Here is a 6,000-nt window from a genome sequence, read left to right as displayed (position 1 = left end):
TGGTTTTTCAACAGTTTTAGTGGCAGTGGAGTTCATCATTTTATTGCAGAGAAGTGTTCTGCAGTGCTGTCTCTTTAGAAAAGGGGCAAGCTCTAGAAGGGACTACATGACTACACTTTCTGCTGTGAATGTACTGCCTACCGTGTATCTGTTTAATCTATTGCCTCCAGTGTAAGATTAATACACCACATTCTCACTCCAGTTATCACCAATAGTCATGGTAGTTTGGGGACCTGATGCTCTGCCATCAGTTTCCAGCTTCCAGTGAACCAAAGATGAATGTCACAGTGTGTCCCTCATTAGACTGCAGAATGCCCTAAGCTTCCCATTTTTGTTAGTTTTCATCTACCTTCTGTGATAGTCCCACTTCTCTCCTATGGCTAGACACTAATATCTCCACTTGATTCAGGAGAATCCTCCAGTGAAAAAATCAGGTTCTCAGTATGTGAACTGGTAACTTGTAATGATTCCTTGTAAAGGGAGGGAAAATATTTTGGTGGAAATCAGATTATTTTTTTTTCTACTTCCTAATATATCTGTACTCCAAACTTAATATTAACTCCCTTTGAGTTGATAGAAATGTGTTTCAAATAATTTATTTTAAGTCTACTTCTGCTTTGGAAATGGGAAGCAGGAAACTGTGATAGGAGCCTGACTGCATGAGAGCTGAAGACAACAAGTATACACTTCTGAATGAGGCTTATTCAGAGAAGGCCCAGACGGCATCTACACACTTAAAAGTTGTTGGGAATCTCAGCATAGTCTGAGCTCTGCCCAGCCCTAGTTAGAGGCTTATGGTTTGTTTTAATTATGATCTGCCTTGCATGGGTGCAGAGGCCCTGATGCACTACTGCTATTGCAAGCTCCTAATGCAGATGCATCATGCTGTGCTGACAATGGCTTCATTCTTTCAGCCCTATTACAAGTTGGGTTGTGGTTTGTTTGTTTTTTTACTGATGGGTATAAAACTCACTGTGTTATTTAATTTGCAAGTTCCTTTTGAGATGCACAAGAGGAATGAGGTAAAAAGGATTGAAAGTACAAAGAGGAATGAGGTAAAAAGGATTGAAAGTATACATCTGTCATGAAGAGTTTATTTTCCTCCACACTGTGCCTATTTTGACTATTGAGATTGTAAACTCTACAAGGAAGAGGTTTTTATCCCTGGTTTTCACTGAGATCTCTGAATTTGCCAGTAAAGCGGTTAATTAACAGTAATGTTACATACATACATTTAGAAATACATACAGTATATAAACAGCACCAATCTGTTTTGTAAATATCAATTTAGGATTCTGCTTTTTTATTCAGAGCTTTTATCAAGGCAATCCTTTGGTAAAATTTAAAAGCACATGAAATTTCCAGTAAAAGTCAAACCCCAGAAAAATAATGGAGCAAGGATAGGGATAGAAAGGACGAGCAAATAATGAAGTTTATATGTGGAGTATGAGTCAGATTTCAAAAGCAAATGGAATAGACTTAAGCAAAACAGCATGTATTCCAAATTGGAATCAGCTATAATATTATGAGAAATCTGTGTACCTCCTATTGTAAATATTTATACTTTTGAATTTCCTTAGTAAACTGCCAGATATGATTCCCCAAAGAACATTATTTACTTGTTTTAGATTTTAGCTAATCTGCCCTTCAATTCTCCTGTGAGATCAAATTCTCGCATCACTGAGACATGGAGTTTTTTGTGTTGCAGATCAAGGAAGAATACAATTTGTACATTCATTACAGCATCATCTGTTAACACCTAGCAGACTTTAGTGACTAAAATTTGACTTCATAGTGTATTAAAATCTGAATATGATGCCAGAAAAAGTCCCATAATCCTCTCTGGAACTGAAATCCACTACTTATCCTCACCTAAGTACCTCCTGCACGGTCTTCCCTATCCTACATTTCTACCTGTACCTCAGCACAGCTTCATGCACCCAAAGATTGGGGGATTATTACTGCAGGAATTATTCTACTCAGATTTACATATAACTTCCTGCTCTGGCTCAATGTACCTGCAATTATTAGATTTCTGACAATATGCATTCTATTGATCAGTCTCGCTCAAGCTAATGGGACAGATTCCGAATTCTGTCCTACCAATCTAACCCTAAATTATTGTGTATCTGTAGTTAATTCCTGTTCCATCTTTCATGCCTTAAATTCTATCTGCTGCCTACTTACCCCACTCCACAGCAGCAATACAGTGAGGCTTATGTACCTTTGACACCTGCCCAAGAAAAGTCCTCGTAACAACTTAGGTTGATATCGTTGCTTTGAAATTTTAAATGGAAAACACACTAATTAACTTCAGTGACATAAGATTTAGCATTTGTTTCTGCAGGCTGTTGCAGTGGAAATGGAAGCTAGCTGTGGAGAGCGTATCAGCTCACAGAGTCAGTAACTTAAGGTGAGCTTTCTCAAGGCATTCATGTATCTCACACCCTGTTTGAAAATCTTAACTTTGATTCAGGAAGGCATGACTGAGTATTTAAGCACTGAACATGCTGCCACAATTGCTCCTGCTTTCAAATATTGCTGATAACATCAGGTTCTGTCATGTTTGGCATAATCTGTTTAAGTTGTAAGGTCTTTAGGTCTAAGGCTGTCTACAGCTCCCTGTTTGTATAGTAATTACTAAATCTTTGCCCATCTTGATTAGTCCCTAGACATTACAATAATAAACAAGGATAATAACAAAGCAGTTAGGAATCTTCAATCACTTCAGATTTGAGCCAGCAGCATAAAGACAAGACCTCATTATCCCTTGTGCCATTCATTCAATCTTTTGAAGGCAAGTTCTTGAACAGCAGAAGTCTTTTCCCCCTACCTCCCCCCCAGCAATCCCTACCCCTTTTTTCTTTATGTTGTTAAAAAGCAGGTAAGAGAACAACCTCAAAAGCTCTTGGGAAAAATTTGTCTCCTGAGCCCCTCCAGGTCCTGACAACAACACAAAACCAGAAAAGTAGGGGGGGAAAAAAAGAGTTTCTAGTTTGGCAAAACAATTTTCATCAAAACAGCTGCAATTTGCAAGGATTAGATTTGGTCTACTGTCCTGTAGAGGTAAGAACTGGACAGTGCCTCTTTATGATTTCACAGTCCTCTATGTAGGCTGCCAAAATAAACATGTTTTGGATGAAAGTCCGAAAAAGGAGAAAAAAAGAGCTGGCATCAAAAAAAGTTTTGGTGTCCACCTCCAGCCCTAATAGTTTCCTTTTAATCTTTAGCCAGGCATGGGAAATACAATCTTCGTACATTAAAAGCAATCAAGTGATCATATCTTGGACTCTGTGTGACTTCAGATTTGCCCCCTTTACGGGGTAAATAAAGTTCATGGAATCTGGTTATAAGCTGAAGAGTCACCATGGAAATTTTTATGAACTTTCTCTCCTCTTTACCCTCCAAAAGTAACTTGTTCCTTTCTAGAATTTTTTTTCTTCTTTTGATTACATGTGAGGAGTGAAGCAAGGAGGGCATATATTTACCTGGATTAAAATCTAAGAATTCTTTCTAGTTATCCTACTCTGTTTTAGTTCCTTAGAACTCTCTTTCACTGTCATGTGGTCATCTAAGTAATTTTATGTGTCCTGTTCTATGGTTACAGATAGAAATTATAAAAAGGAAAAAAAAAAGTGTTTACTTTCAGCTGGTGCAATAGAGCTTGAAATGGTAAATGAAAGCAGATGACAGACAACCAAAGCCCCAACACTTTACATTACTTTTTCAGTTTTTTTCCTACTTTTGTTTAAAATCCACCCTCCCACCCCCATGTACACGTGGCAGTGTTTGTAGATTTTCAGCCTTGGGAGTGTTAGCAGCTGAATCTTCTGTAACCTTTCCACTTTAGGGCATGAGCTCATCAGCTTGTACAGCTAAACCACTGCTGGGCACCGACCGGTCAGCATGGAGTGAAGAGACCATGGCAAAACAAACAAGCGAACAAAAAACAGTGTTCTGTGGAAAGCATTACCTAATAAACAGACAAAAGACAGTGATTCATTTGCTGCCAGGTGAGTTCTTGAATCAAATACCAAATGACATTAAAATTTTATCCTTTGAAAACTCAGTATTATTCTCGGTAAGGATGTTATACACACTTCTACGACATGCTGCAAATATGAGGGGTGAAGGACAGCTTGCCCATCTCAGCTCAGTTTCGCAGTTTCAATTTGATGTTACAATTTTCACTTTCTATTCTGTTATAATATATTTGCCAGTTTCACAGCTTTCTGTGTTCAGGCTCAGAGATGGCTGATCTTTGATGGTGAAAGTGATGCTTAGATTTTACACAGTATCTATCTGTAGAAGACCATGCACTTCACAGAGTAGGCTGGTTTCATTACTCTGTTTTACCTAAGAGGAAAAATGAAGCTCCTAGAGGTGAAGAAATTTGCCTGTGTTTATTAAAGTGTTGCCAGCATTTTTTTAAGGAGAATTAGAGGGTGCTAATTTTAAAATGATTTTTCCTTACTGCTACAGTTGATCAGTCCTGATTTTTGAATAGGCAAAATGTGATTTTTGGTGATTGTGTGCAAATCACTGAATCCTTCTTTCTCTTCAAATTCTTGTCTATTTAAAATCTTGATGATATTTTTTAAAAAATATTTATGATAATTCAGAGAGGATTAATAAGATTAAATTTGTAAGTAATGATGAAGTGCTGTAAGATCTTTGTCTACAGTGTTCACTGACATTGATTGTGTGCAAATCACTGAATCCTTCTTTCCCTTCATATTCTTGTCTATTTAAAATCTTGTTGATATTTTTTTAAAAAAATATTTATGATAATTCAGAGAGAATTAATAAGATTAAATATGTAAGTAACGATGAAGTGCTGTAAGATCTTTGTCTACAAAGTGTTTACTAACAGGCAAAGCAATATTATTATTCTGCTAGAGTATTCCAGACTGCTCTTGAAATACTGATAGTAAGCCCAGAGAGCAATGACTGCCTATTTACATGAACCTCATTGGATCAATGAGGTACAGAAAGCTATTGAAAAAATCACACTTTTTTATCATCTCCCTTGCTGCTCTGCTGTGGCACTGGCAACTCCTACATTTGCAGTATCCTCTTGGTTTGGATATCCCCTACATCAGATTCAGCTTGGTCGCGGATCTGTAATGTGCTGAGTTGCTTTCCTACAATGAGGTCCTGGAACTGGAATGCAGCAGCTGCACTACACTGCAGCCAGTGGTAAATACTCCTAAAACGCGTGTTCCTACAGTCATTCATCTATAAGCCACCATCATATAACCCCTCCTAAAGTTCCTACAGCAGATCTATGCTGGTCCTACCAGGAAGAGGATTAGGTAGCCCAGATGTCCCTGTTCTTTGCTGGGACCTCACACCCACCTACTTCCCTTTCCTGAAACAGCATTCCAAGGAGCATGATGGATCACTCAAGTCCATGCCCAGACACTGTTCATTTTGTGTTTGAATAAGCAGCTTTTCACATCATACAGCCTAATGTGCACACTTTGAGACCCTTGCAACGCGTCTGTAATGTGACTTATTTTGGCGGTGTTCAACATTTTCATCAGTATTTCAGTATTGAGAGGTCTGAGTGCTTGCAGAGAAGTGGAAGGGGAGAAAAAAAGCAGAGATGGGTGGGTTGAACTGAGGATGGGAGGTGGTTACTCACCAGAAATGTGAAGGGGATTGAAGTGTGTGACTGTGGTGGGATGAAAACTTTAAAAAAGTATTTGGTCTCTGGTTCTCACTGTGAGAGAGCCATAAAGGTACAGGGGAAGGGGCAAAGGGCTGGTGCAATAAATGTTCCTGACAGATGTGTATGCCTGTGTTTCCCTGTGATCAGAAATTCTTGGCCATGTTTCACAGGGTTTTCTTTAGAAAGAAAGACCTGGCATAGCAGAGTGGTGATACCTGTGCCCTACATTTAAAAGGCAGTGCCAGCAGCAACTCTCCTTAGTTTACAAACGCTTCCCCACCTTAGCCCTTCACGGAAGCGGATAGCATGGGCACTGCATGCTTTCT

Source organism: Antrostomus carolinensis, unplaced genomic scaffold (assembly GCF_000700745.2).
Source record: "Antrostomus carolinensis isolate BGI_N321 unplaced genomic scaffold, ASM70074v2 scaffold10758, whole genome shotgun sequence".
Classification (NCBI taxonomy): Eukaryota; Metazoa; Chordata; class Aves; order Caprimulgiformes; family Caprimulgidae; genus Antrostomus; species Antrostomus carolinensis.
Note: the sequence above shows the minus strand (reverse complement) of the source record.